The 15,235-nt window shown below is 36.8% G+C and overlaps 1 long non-coding RNA gene across 1 annotated transcript; it reads left to right on the top strand.

Annotated features, from left to right (window-relative positions):
• Positions 1–3,037: 3,037 nt before the first annotated feature.
• Positions 3,038–10,784, top strand: LOC124271934. The gene is made up of 3 exons (XR_006897182.1): positions 3,038–3,123; positions 9,235–9,359; positions 10,724–10,784. It is a non-coding gene; the product is annotated as an uncharacterized LOC124271934 (long non-coding RNA).
• Positions 10,785–15,235: the final 4,451 nt, after the last annotated feature.

Consider the following 15,235-nt stretch of genomic DNA (forward strand, 5'->3'; position numbering starts at 1 on the left):
CAATATATATAAGTACCATTGTATATAAAACGTGAAAATAACCAGTGTCGATTAACCACAAGACAGATTCCACAGGGCCATGAAAGGCAAACATTTTATGAATTGATGACTGAAATAAAGGCATTCGCGGGGGAGTGTGCCCTACCACAGCGGTAGACCCCGAGCTGCATTGTTAAGTCACGACAACGAGGTTGTGTTGGGAGATGTTATGCGATATGTGGGCGCGAGTGTCACTCGATACAGATTGCGAAATTCAAGACATTCAAGTGACACTTTTAGTGCAGTATTCCAGGTTGACATGGATTGCTTTGTGCGTTCCTTGTAATGAACTCCTCAAATAGATGAAAATAAATCATTAGTAAAATACTCCGGACAATATTCGGTTAAAATTATATGATTTATATCATGTAAACACACAGGGCATAGTGATATTATATGTATGACTCCCTGATTTGCTGTAGAGGATTCCCAGCTTATATCGTGTACAGTGTAAAACGTTGTCTCGGAGACGCTGTCTGACGTGGGAAAACAATCCATACAAATGCACAGTGCATTGAATAAGAACGACACAATATTATGTTAATTAAGCCCCGCCCACATGAACGTATTACGAACAAGCCTGACCCATATTCCAACACGGGACTGGTGCACAGATACACACTGAACACTGAAGTGTTTGAGGAAGGGCCCCTATTGGGCTTATAGTAACGAGACTCACTGTTTACAGAGTGGATTGCATAAGAGTCTAAAAAGCACACTCACAGTCCACACAATACAGAATATAGCCGGACTCACACCTGACAACATGGACCGAGTTTACTGGAGATTCGTATTCACCTGCGTATTGGCTTCTCTCAACCTTTCAGTAACGTCAGGTGAGCTTATCTTTATGTTAGTTATCTGGACAACCTGGACAACTAGTTACCGGTATGCAATGGCCTCTTCCTTCGTTCAATACAGGGTTAATTTGATGTACTCCCTTCGACACACGAAAAGCGAGTCTCTGGGCCATGTGGGTCAGCTGGCGGAGGCGTGGGCGTGACCGTCTTTAAAAGATGTATCACGTACAGCTACGTCCATCCTACATCCTCAGCAGGATACCAAAAGCACTACACAAACCGGTGGATGCAGCATATCTTTCTTCTAATCAACATCTTAAAGAAAACCCTGAAGTGTTATTTTGCATGCATGTATCATGATTTCAAGCTAATTGCCTTCAGAATATATGTTCATTCTTTAAAAACAAACAACAACAAACGAACAAATGGGCAGTCTATGACACGAATAAGCATTACATTTAAAGCAGTGCCTCTCAGTATACATATTAGCGATGAGGACAGAGGTAAAGGATCAGAAATTATTTTTTGCAAGATGGTGTTTTAATTGCACAAAAACATGCAGTTGCTAGGATGCCAAACAATTTGTTTTAACAACACCTTTTTACAGGAAATCAAGTATGATAAACGAACATTTGTGGATATTGTCTTAAAATAATTTATGAAATCTTTTAGCAGCTATTCATTGATTATAGATATGGGTATTCTTCGAATTTATTTGTTATAGAAATGGAAATGATTGTACATATGAGGTAATGCAGGTTTTGAGGTAACAAGGAAAACTATACGTGAAAATTCATTTTTACTGTGCTTACCAATTTAAAACATCGATGCGTGCCAATACATTTTTGCCATAAAGGTGCCTGTTTATATCAAATAATTTAAAGCATTAATAAATATTAAGCAAATATTATGTCTAAGTATTAAGAACGATTGGGGATAGTCTTACAAAAGGATATACACTGGGTATACAGTGGATCTGAAAACGTCTGTTTTATTTATCAGAATCAAGTTGGGTCATTTGTAGTCAATAGTTGTAAAAGGAACGTGTTAAGGACATGATTTGTTTTCGGTCTGTACTTCAAAACTTAGTTTTCTTTCCCAAGAGGTAGAAAACAATTTTCATTTCTTCCCGATACACTTGTCCCCAGGACACCAAACATGCCAATAGAATAGATTTGGTGTTGTGTAACCTTAGCCAAAATATCATTTGCCTCGTGTTTAACTGAAACGAATGTATCATACATTGAAAACATTCCTCCTGTCCCATCAAAGAACCAAGTGCCCGGTTCCTATATACGGCTATTCGTAATTAATGGAGAACTAGTGAATACTAAAATAAATGCTTTTTGTACTTCCGCAGAATCACCACTATAAATATCTTAACGCTCAGGAAGTATGTAACGTAACCGAACATAACATTTTTTCCTGGGTTTTCCGAAACAATTATTTTAGAAATATATAGTATTACAGAACCTTAGACTTGTTCTGGAGCTCTGATTCTGTTTCGTTATATTGACACAAATAATGAAAAAGGTAACAATAATATCTTTGGCAAAATGTGCTTACATGATCTGTTGTTGTTTTGTAAAATGGCTTCTGGTGGCAAATCAGTTTTTCAAACCAAACTGATTTGTGCCCCGAGGTGCACTATGTCCATCAAGACGTAACAACATTTTTGCTGTACTTACAACTAAAACTGCCGCATTTCCAAATGATCAACTTTGCGTGGACCCTCACTATGTAAATGAATGTGTTATGTTCACATTTATTTTAGTATTTTCATCTTAATCTCATTGAATGTCATTTTGAATTAATCCACATAAATTGGGAGATTTTATGGATGTCAACGTCTGTATATTCCTACCCCTTCATCAGTTGAAATTTTATAGATAATATGAAGAACACAACGTTTCAAAGTATATTCCTACCCCTTCATCAGCTGAAATTTTATAGATAATATGAAGAACACAACGTTTCAAAGTATATTCCTACCCCTTCATCAGCTGAAATGTTATAGGTAATATGAAGAACACAACGTTTCAAAGTGTATTCCTACCACTTCATCAGCTGAAATTTTATAGGTAATATGAAGAACACAACGTTTCAAAGTATATTCCTACCACTTCATCAGCTGAAATTTTACAGATGTCGACATCCATCAAATTTCATACTATAATTTCATCATATTTTGTATTTACATAACAGCGACACCGTGTGGGACGCTAAGTGCTACGCCTGAAAAGAAGCTTCTTACCTCGGAAGGGTATCCTATCAAATATGAACCGTGAGTATTTTTGTGACTAACTATGGAATCCGTTCAGGGACATGTCGCATTGACGCGTTGTCGCCTTTACAAAACTGATCAAACACTGACCGACTTACCTGTAGTTATAATAGGACAATTTTGAGCAGCTGCATAAGATGAGGAAATAACGGATACGAATTTGTTTGCGTGGACATTGAGATTTTTCGAGTAAGAGTACGCGGTGCGAAGAAAAGAAGACGTTATCGTAAATTCACAAATTACAATGGTCTCAACAAAGAACGCCTTCTTCGAAACACAAAAACGGTTAATAGCAGTGTTTCTCAAACCATACTGGTTCTAACATGATTATACGCTGTAAGTGTTCAACCAGAAAAAAGAAGTAACTTCTTTGAGAGGCATTTGCTTCCTTCACAACGGCGTTAAAACCTACACTGAAACGTCGCTCTCACTGTAATAAAGAAGTTGTTCTTCCATAAATTGTGATCTATCCTCAGAAAAGTCAGGTCACAAGCATTGTATGGCCGACATAAAATATGGACATTTCGTATTTCCAAATTCGTATACTAGTAAACGACAAAATTATGTCTGATACAATTTCCTATTTCCCTATAATCCCCACATTATATCCCTTTTATAGACACGGGACATCGTTGTTACAGGTAGGGCAAACACTTTCTTCTATAGGTATCTGCCGGTTTCACGCTACATACTTGTGTTCAGATTATCGAGAAAACTAGCGACGCAAGTTCTCCTCCATCACACTAGAGACCACATAATCTATCATATGGCCTTTGATCACACATATAATTGTTTATTACCCACGTGGTCAACGTATGGGTAGTTGCATACTTATCTCGTACGTCACACGAGTGTCGTATTGCGTTTACCTGTGTCGTAACGACTTGACCTGAGATTCTAACGATTTGATTGGATAGCCGATGACCTCTCAATTAGGTCACATTCTGACGTAACTATTTTTTTCATTCATAACAAACACGTGAATTCATTCATTCTACAACTTAAATGCATTGTGGGAATGTAAACATCGCGAACGTTGCCGTGTCGCTGTTTAATTGTGAGTCGAACTGAGACATTATATCCGTCGAAAAAACGTAAATGCAATGTTTCCACCAGTGATGTTAGCCGAATGTAGCAACTGCAAACCAAGAAACGGGGTGCTACGGAGTAGTTTACTGTAGGAGGCTGTACGAGGCGATGACAACTGACATGAATCGTGACGTCGGTTACCAAGGCAGTGACGTCATTACAGTGTGACGTCATGCAAATATTGCACTACAGTACAAAACTCTTCCGCAACCTCTTTATGAAACCGGTTTCAGTTTGAAACCAAAATATTAACAAAAATACACTATTTTGTCAATTTAATGCATGTAAGACGTGGGTAATAAATAAAATACCACACTCGGTCACATTACATACGAATTATACGAAACTCGTGACCTTCCTATGTTATCTGACCTCGCTTTCGCTCGGTCAGATACCATAGGAAGGACACTCGTTTCGTATAATTCGTACGTAATGACACCTCGTGTAGTATTCTCTATATAGATACCCAGTGTTCATTGATAGCGATGAAGCAACTTATCAAATTTTATGGCCGACAGTATCATCTGCATTACTCTCTTACATAAGGTGAAATATCACAGGGTTGTTATGGTAACGATAATTTGGGATACTATTTATTGTGTTATTCTTTAATCTGCGATTAGAATTTAAATAAGTTTGGACGTGAGCATGTTAAGAAAAGAGAAGCTGTAAAACGAAATGTATTGCGATCGAACCTATAGGCCTTTGTAAAAGCGAGGATCAAGCTACCTACATAAAACCTGTTTTCGTGATAAATATCTGCTAATCCTTGGCACGATTCCGACCATATCATGGGCATGTGTTTGTGAATCATAATCAAATAGTGATGTCCATGCCGCGTCAACAACACATGCAAACAGGGGCGTGGCTACCATTATAAAAAACAGCTCGAGCTTACACATGATCTTTGCTAAAAAATATTTTTTCTTCTAATTCTTGCCAGAAATACCTACAAACACGTTCCATTTAAAAAGTGGAAATCCCTCTATGAATCATACTGTCTACAATATTCTTTGATTAAAGCATTACCATGTACAGTAAACAGGTTATTCTTCATATCATAACTTTCAGTGGTGATTGTTTTTCCATCGACATGTATGAGGGTGTTTTGTTACAGTTATGATTATATGTGAATCATCACTGAAATGCAGTTGTTTATTTTTCATTTGTTTATCCATTATTTTAGAAACAACACCAAATACTCGATGTATGGTATTGTATCGGTAACACTTTCGTCCGTATTCCCCTTAATTTTAACGATGAGGAAACTTTCTTTGAGTGGCATTTTTAGAAGTAGAATATGTCTTTCAGTATGTTCAGATACAGTAAACAAATCACGTTAAAACTCATTTTGATCAGATGAGGAATATATACAGTATATATTCAGGTGATATGATTTGACTAGAATGAAATTTAAGAGGGGATCCAGGCGGAAGTCTTTCCACAATATTTTGAAGCTATTGAAATCATCAAACGTCAAACGATAAGTCTTCAGGTCTCATAAAAAATGAAAGTTGGGCAAGCCCTCAATACCACCTAAATATAAGGCTTTGCAGCCCATAGGGCTTACACGAAAAAATGGCTTGCTACGCGCCTGGCAAACGCATGAGAATTGCAACACGGGCCTCTAACCACTGATTCTCCGTGACCTGGAGACACATGTGACTGAGCGTATGTTGGGACGTCGTCTGTCATACAGACCCTGAAGCAAATATATCCAAGCCCACGCAAGTCTACAAAATGTGGCAAGTCTAGATTTCCACAGCTTCAGGAGAAAGTCTCAGGGCTTCTTTTCATTATATTATATATTTTTTTTTACTATGAACTTATTTTCTGTAAAATATGTTCATATCAGGGACTAGTTGTTAATCTAGTTCTGACGGGTAGAAGACAAAAGACAAAATGGATACTAGTGCTGTTACATTTTATTATACATATGCATTCGTCCTTGTCTCGGTATAAATGTATATTTTCCACCAAATGTACCTATCGGAGGATATCGAAATCTAGGTTAAGCTATTTGAATCATATTTACAATTAAAAGACCCAAACAATGGTTTGTTGTCCAAATTTTTGGTTTTCCATAGTCACAGAACGAAAGTTTTTCCCCTTCCGTCTCTAGGAAAACTCACTGCAGGGTTGAGTTATGGAGTGCCATACCAAACACCCACAGCTGGCGGGACCAACAACTCCAGTAACATTTACATCTGCCAACGCTTAATTCGCAAGTGGTGAGGCAATAAGCTAATGAGGCTAAGGGTCCTGTACCATGTTTGTGAAATATCTATGATGCCCTATATGAAGTCTATCATCTAAGCAAGTCTAGCTATGTATAGCGTTAAGTCACTGCTTGAAGAAAGGCTCCTTTAGAATTTTATTTGGTAAATACATGTATTAGTATTTTCATTATATTGGAAAATACATCGACTAACGCTTAGTGTCTGAATATATATAATTTTGCTAGCAACAAACAAACCCATTTAAATTGAAAAGGAGCCCCAGGGAGACACGAGATTCAGTCCGGCTAGCCATGACAGTTAGCTATAGATATGTTTACTTTATAACCCGACCCCCAAAGTGAGTTAGGTTTCTTGCAGATGTTAACAGACCCTGGACCTGAGGAGATCTAGACTTGCTTCATTTAAGGCTTTAACATTGCAGAGAGGGCTTGGCAGTAGGGGAAATAATGTGGTTCAGGGACTGTGAGATAGACTAAGCAGTAAGGAAAATAATGTGGTTCAGGGACTGTGAGACAGACTATAAAATGCATTGCAACCTACACTTCATTGTGACTATGAGTAAGGCATTGCGTTAACTGACAGGCTTTCGGTGTCAAATTATTTGGAACTCCAGTTCAAGGTGGTGTTATGCTGTCTGGAAATATGGCCTTTTTGTAATGCTTTGGTTGCACATAATGATAAGTGATTGTTGTACATATGATGTTTTTGAAGAATAATCTCAGCTGACTAATACTTTGCAGGTGTTTCCCCCCACTCTTTCCATACCCGTAAAAGTTAATTTTCCATATATATGTCTGTAAGAAAATACTGTAAAGTAATGGGATGGCTGAATTTGGCCACCTGAGGTAGTGACCACAGCACTCTGGTTATACTGCATTGAGAGAGGACAGAGCTTGGCAAGATACCAATAAATATGCTTGTCATTTAAACCTTTATCTGAAGTTTGTGGAATGTGATTTTATAATTGAAGATGCTTCCTGCACCTGTAGCCCCGATATAGACGTTGTTAGTCTGTGAATCTTCCAAATTACTTCGTCTCTTTTTTTCAATTGAAATTAAGATCTTTGCCTTTTATCAAAATAATATATTTTCAGTCTTAATGTGCCTATGTCAGAAATCAAACACCGGTTTTTGACCTGACAGGCGAACGCTTTAACCACGAGCGTACCCCATCATTCCTTGATACTGTTAAAGAATATACATTGGTACATTTATTATATATTCAAGATTGAACCCAGTTTTGTCACCATATATCCTTCAGTTTTTATGTTAGTGACATGATCTGTACACTGATAATTTAAAAAGTGGAATATAAATAATGATTGTTTGCGATCTTTATCCAATTTAGTTTTCCACTGATCTAGTAATTTTCAGTTTCTATTTCCTCGAAATTCTGTACGAAGGTACTTTTAACAGTTTCACCCAATAACAGTAAAGCATACAGATAATACGTTTCGGTACTTTGATAGATTAATAAGTACACATTATATTCCATGATATTGAGATACCAAAATGATTAACATAATTATATAATGTATAACAAATTAGACAGCAATAAGCAAAAGCAAGAAAGAAAACGCATGAGCAACATAATGCTGTCAGGTAGTAAGCTTTCAATAATTATCGAAACTGCTTAGTTATGAGCTAATTGCAATCACTAAAATTTTCTATAGTCTACCAAAGAGATGGAAACAAAATAGGTCTATTATGAAAATTATGAGCTAATTGCAATCACTACAATTTTCTTTAGTCTACCCAAGAGATGGAAACAAAATATGTCTACAGTATATTCTGTCGGGTAACTGAAATTTGAGAAAACGTCCGTATGGAATAATACCTGTTATCCGAATCAAAAAGAGGTCATACCAAGTATGTGCATGTTCACACATTTACAACAGTAATTTACACCGGGAATCATTAATACATTGTAATCATCTGTTATGAAAGTATAGATAATGAAATTTGTTCAGTTATGATCAGTCGGATAACTCATACAAGTAAGCTCTAAAATTAGGGACCTACCGGTTCATGTCTGTGTGAACACATCTGTCTGTTTTTTTATTGTAATTAGCAGTGTCTCCTAGTATAGCATATATAAGAAGTGTACCTAAGGTCAGTTATTTAAACTGTTATGTAATTTCCATTACAAAAAGTATAAACGATATTACCTACTGGTCAGAAAGACTTATCAGTACCCTCACACCGACCCACCGCCACCACCCCACCCTAGGCCTACCCCATGCCACACCCTCTCACTCGCACACACACACACACTCCCTAACATACATATCGCTCTGGCCCATAGACCCGATATTTGAACCTGTAAAACAGACACCATGTATATGTCAAGAAAGGCACGCACGTTATTAGTGGTGCTCAGTCATGGGTATCACTTCACCATGTGTTTCTAATTATCTCAGTACATTATGGCGTGGTCGGACGCGCTAACGAACCCTATGTGACAGTTACATTACAGAACCATTGAAATACATGTTAAAGTAGTGCTAATCTTGTAACACTATATTTATCCATTTCCAACCATTTACGCATGTACTAAATATATGACAAACCTAACCCTGGTCATACAAGAGTATTGAAGGGTATTGAAATGCATGTCCTACAATCACAGCATTTACATATGTTACACAAGTTAGGAAACACATGGAAACAATGGCCAGATTTACACACCTGTGAAATACATGTAAATGCAGAGTTGAATGTTCGTTTATTTTAACACCCCTTTAAACGTGTGTAAATCTGACGGCCATTGAAATGGTTTCAGTTCACAAACATGTTCGTGGACTATTCAAGCATTGGATCCTTCCAAGAATGTACTTCTAGAGATAGTGGACTTGATGATTCAGCCCTCAACTAATTGTGTGGATGATTCAGTCAGCATATATGACGGTAAGATCTGCATGGGACCCCGAGTTTGAACCTAGTAAGAGGTGACCGAATGGTGTCGGGCTCGGTGACGTGGACGATAGCGGTCCACACAGCGGGTCCACACAGGCGGTGTGGACCACAATATCGACACTGCATTGTCTGATCCAGACTTGATTATTCACAAACCGTATAAAGCTGTCGATTGATTCACACATACATATCAATATTAGATGTCTATTCTCTCAATTGACAAACTGACAAACGAAATTGAACACATAAATCAACTATTTCTTAGCATTCCTCAAATACCGTTGAATACCTTCATTTGATTTCGAAATGTAAATAATGACGTTTTCATTATTCTATGTGGTGGGTACATAAAACAAAATTATTGGGAAAATGGTTGTGTACAGTAAGGTTGATAAAAAGACATGTTATATTTATATGACATAAAACCTGCAGCACTTGAACCTCTGTACAAATGTATACATGTATTTAGGCTACAAGCACAACTTCGGCACATGTACAATGTTTGCTTGGCTAATATCTTCTGTAATAGAGAAATCATGACTCATATTTGTTTCCGGATATTTAAATCCTTAACACATATTGTCTTTCATGATGTCCCCTGCACAATCAACGAACCCCGAAATTTACACATTCTTGTGATTTGTCCGACTTAATGATGAAGATTTACAGTAACGTGCACAAAATGCACACACTGAGGTTGCCAGTGAAATCAAATGCAACCACAAAATATACATCAGGATAATAGGTTTATTGGACGGATTTCACTTTGTTAAAATATTGTATGGAACGGGGTTTTTTTAACAAAAAAAGTTAAAAAACTATTAGTTTTGAATTTTCATAAGACGACAAACAACATAAAATTATAACGCTCATAATGATCAACATCATAATGTTTTACTTCAATATTTGAATATTGTTACTGACTAATTATTTACTTATTTCATAATGTTCATGGTATAAAATATACTGGACAAACATAGTTAGGGATATATATAAATTTTGAAATTATGAATAATGATCTATTTATTCATTGACACACTGATGAAATATCAATCATAAAAATACCAATATCCATAACTTATTTTGTCCAGTATATTTGTATGGTAATTATAGCAATTGGTGTATGTTTTGATTTAATTCCTTCTATGATTTCATGTTTCCGCTTTGAGTGGCATTTCAGAAGTTGGAAAGTACAATATAGAAAAAACCCATTATTGATCACAACTTCTTTATTTCGCACTCACGGATTTAAGAAAGTGTGATCTATAAAGTTGTCTATATTATGCTCCCATGTGCTATGTTTCGAAAGCAATATCATTCATAGTTGCATATTTACCACAGAATTTGTACTGCAGGTAACTCGAACACTGCCACTAAGCTTGACACGTTATGCGGAGACAGCGGAGTGTTCTTGGCCTCCACTGGACAGAACCTATTCATTGAATTTCGATCCAACGATAATCTGGAGACAAGAGGCTTCCAGTTCCGATACTACGAGGGAAGCCGTATGTATCACTGACGTATGCTTAGGGTCAACCCTTGACGAATATTGTGTAGAATCGACTTTTACGATCTTCATTTTAATTCTTGAACCATATACGTTATTGTTGTGGCTTGTTGTCTACACAGTTGATAAAATACAACAAATTTAAGTATTCAAGTATTACAGTCATATTATGAACAAATGGTTATTGTCACAGTAACTGTAACACTAGTTGTTAAATATACTTATATACCTTAGACACTGCTGCATATATAATAAACCATGATTTTCATTCGAGGTTACACTTTCTAAGTAAAGTACATATTTTTGTACTTTTTTGTGTCTTCCAACTTACACACTCACACTTAACCCACTTAATGGCTATCACACAAGGTCAGTAATCTAACCCACTCAGGCTTTCAGAAAAATGGAAGTCTGACAACTGGTAGTGTGTACTACGTAGTTAGTGTACCTCTCTGAGAATGAAACTGGCAATAGTCGAAGATATGAATACATAAGGTGTATTCATCGGTAGAGTTAATATAATTAGACATATCCTTAAAGTTGATTTTTTTTGTTTTCCTTAGGAGCAACGCCCTGCTCCTTCACATTAACGGCAACACGGGACGTGAAGACCTTCTACTCACCTGGCTTCCCCATCGAATATTTCAAGTAGGTGGTACTAAAAAATGCTTCATATTACTTATATTGCTATTCTAGTTGCATTTATTCATAATTTATTTGGTTGTTTGTTGTTTAATGCCGCACTCAGCAACATTCCTGCCGTAAATATCGAACTTGGACCTGAAAATCCAGTGATCAACATCTTGTCGTGGGTTATGACAAGTGTGGGTTGCTGAAGAGCAATTCTTACCCGGATCTTCACGAGTGAATTCATTCATTAACTTTGTACCGTCAATGATCTACTTGTAAATGTGATGTAGCGTAAAACAGACAGTGTTTACAATGTCATTGTTTTATCATTTGATGATTCAATCTCCAATCACTTCCCTGCTTTGATCAATCTACTTAAGGTTGTATGACAAGTTTAGCGCCACAACGAAGTTGCTAGGCAACAGCAAAACAGCAAGCTACGTCAAACACTCAATTTTGTACAAATATTTTCACGTGGCCAGTAAATCAATTAATCAATGGCGTAAGACGTACGACGTTGTGAACAAACACCAACGATGGATAATGTGATATCATTTGATCAGAAGAAAAAGTGTAATACATTAACACAATTGTACAGTTACGTATGTTGAATGATTGATTTAATGTAGTGTACAGCCGCTCCCAGCAACACACAGTTATATTACGTTATTATGACTATTAGCCAAATTTAGTAACGTCAGGAAATACTCGTTTCATCCGGCGGCCATATGAACAACGTTTGAAATCTACGTATCATCTGGCCGTCAGATTTACACACGTTTAAAGGGGTGTTAAAATAAACGAACATTCAACTCTGCATTTACATGTATTTCACAGGTGTGTAAATCTGGCCATTGTTTCCATGTGTTTCCTAACATGTGTAACATATGTAAATGCTGTGATTGTAGGACATGCATTTCAATACCCTTGAAATCTCGTATGACCAGGGTTAGGTTTGTCATATATTTAGTACATGCGTAAATGGATGGAAATGGATAAATATAGTGTTACAAGATTAGCACTACTTTAACATGTATTTCAATGGTTCTGTAATGTAACTGTCACATAGGGTTCGTTAGCGCGTCCGACCACGCCATAATGTACTGAGATAATTAGAAACACATGGTGAAGTGATACCCGTGACTGAGCACCACTAATAACGTGCGTGTCTTACTTGACATACACATGGTGTCTGTTAAAAGGTTCAAATATCGGGTCTATGGGCCAGAGCGATATGTATGTTAGGGAGTGTGTGTGTGTGTGTGTGTGCGAGTGAGAGGGTGTGGCATGGGGTAGGCCTAGGGTGGGGTGGTGGCGGTGGGTCGATGTGAGGGTACTGATAAGTCTTTCTAACCAGTAGGTAATATCGTTTATACTTTTTGTAATGGAAATTACATAACAGTTTAAATAATAACTGACCTTAGGTACACTTCTTATATATGCTATACAAGGAGACACTGCTAATTACATTAAAAAAACAGACAGATGTGTTCACACAGACATGAACCGGTAGGTCCCTAATTTTAGTGCTCACTTGTATGAGTTATCCGACTGATCATAACTGAACAAATTTCATTATCTATACTTTCATAAAAGATGATTACAATGTATTAATGATTCCCGGTGTAAATTAATGTTGTAAATGTGTGAACATGCACATACTTGGTATGACCTCTTTTTGATTCGGATAACAGGTATTATCCCATACGGACGTTTTCTCAAATTTCAGTTACCCACACGGAATATACTGTAGACATATTTTGTTTCCATCTCTTGGGTAGACTAAAGAAAATTGTAGTGATTGCAATTAGCTCATAACTAAGCAGTTTCGAGAATTATTGAAAACTTACTACCTGACAGCATTATGTTGCGTTGTCTTTTTTACTTTTGCTTTTTGCTATCTAATTTGTTATACATAATATAATTATGTTAATCGTTTTGGTATCTCAATATCATGGAATATAATGTGTACTTATTAATCTATCAAAGTTACGAAACGTATTATCTGTATGCTTTACTGTTATTGGGTGAAACTTTTAAAAGTACCTTCGTACAGAATTTCCAGGAAATAGAAACTGAAAATGACTAGATAAATGGAAAACTAAATTGGATAAAGATCGCAAACAATCATTATTTATATTCCACTTTTTAAATTATCAGTGTACAGATCATGTCACTAACATAAAAACTGAAGGATATATGGTGACAAAACTGGGTTCAATCTTGAATGTATAATAAATGTACCAATGTATATTCTTTAACAGTATCAAGGAATGATGGGGTACGCTCGTGGCTAAAGCGTTCGCCTGTCAGGTTAAAAACCGGTGTTTGATTTCCGACATAGGCACATTAAGACTGAAAATACAATGCAAAGATCTTTATTTCAATTGAAAAAAAGAGACGAAGTTATTTGGAAGATTCACAGATTAACAACATCTATATTGGGGCTACAGGTGCAGGAAGTGCTGTGGTCACTACCTCAGGTTGCCAAATTCAGCCATCCCATTACTTTACAGTATTCTCTTACAGACATATATATGGAAAATTAACTTTTACGGGTATGGAAAGAGTGGGGGGAAACACCTGCAAAGTATTAGTCAGCTGAGATTATTCTTCAAAAACATCATATGTACAACAATCACTTATCATTATGTGCAACCAAAGCATTACAAAAAGGCCATATTTCCAGACAGCATAACAACACGTTTGGCTGGAGTTCCAAATAATTTGACACCGAAAGCCTGTCAGTTAACGCAAAGGAAATAACCCTTGTGTTTTAAAATGATGCCTTAATCATAGTCACAATGAAGTGTAGGTTGCAATGCATTTTATAGTCTGTCTCACAGTCCCTGAACCACATTATTTTCCTTACTGCTTAGTCTGTCTCACAGTCCCTGAACCACATTATTTCCCCTACTGCCAAGCCCTCTATGCAATGCTAATGCCTTAAATGAAGCAAGTCTAGATCTCCTCAGGTCCAGGGTCTGTTAACATCACCAAGAAACCTAACTCACTTTGGGGGTCGGGTTACAAAGTAAACATATCTATAGCTAACTGCCATGGCTAGCCGGACTGAATCTCGTGTCTCCCTGGGTCTCCTTTTCAATTTAAATGGGTTTGTTTGTTACTATCAAAATTATATATATTCAGACACTAAGCGTTAGTCGATGTATTTTCCAATATGATGGAAATACTAATACATGTATTTACCAAATAAAATTCTAAAGGAGCCTTTCTTCAAGCAGTGACTTAACGCTATACATAGCTAGACTTGCTTAGATGATAGACTTCATATAAGGCATCATAGATATTTCACAAACATGGTACAGGACCCTTAGCCTCATTAGCTTATTGCCTCACCACTTGCGAATTAAGCGTTGGCAGATGTAAATGTTACTGGAGATGTTGGTCCCGCCAGCTGTGGGTGTTTGGTATGGCACTCCATAACTCAACCCTGCAGTGAGTTTTCCTAGAGACGGAAGGGGAAAAACTTTCGTTCTGTGACTATGGAAAACCAAACATTTGGACAACAAACCATTGTTTGGGTCTTTTAATTGTAAATATGATTCAAATAGCTTAACCTAGATTTCGATATCCTCCGATAGGTATATTTGGTCGAAATATACATTTATACCGAGACAAGGACGAATGCATGTGTATAATAAAATGTAACAGCACTAGTATCCATTTTGTCTTTTGTCTTCTACCCGTCAGAACTAGATCAACAACT

Source organism: Haliotis rubra, unplaced genomic scaffold (assembly GCF_003918875.1).
Source record: "Haliotis rubra isolate DU_JTF1 unplaced genomic scaffold, ASM391887v1 Scf1644, whole genome shotgun sequence".
Taxonomy (NCBI): domain Eukaryota; kingdom Metazoa; phylum Mollusca; class Gastropoda; order Lepetellida; family Haliotidae; genus Haliotis; species Haliotis rubra.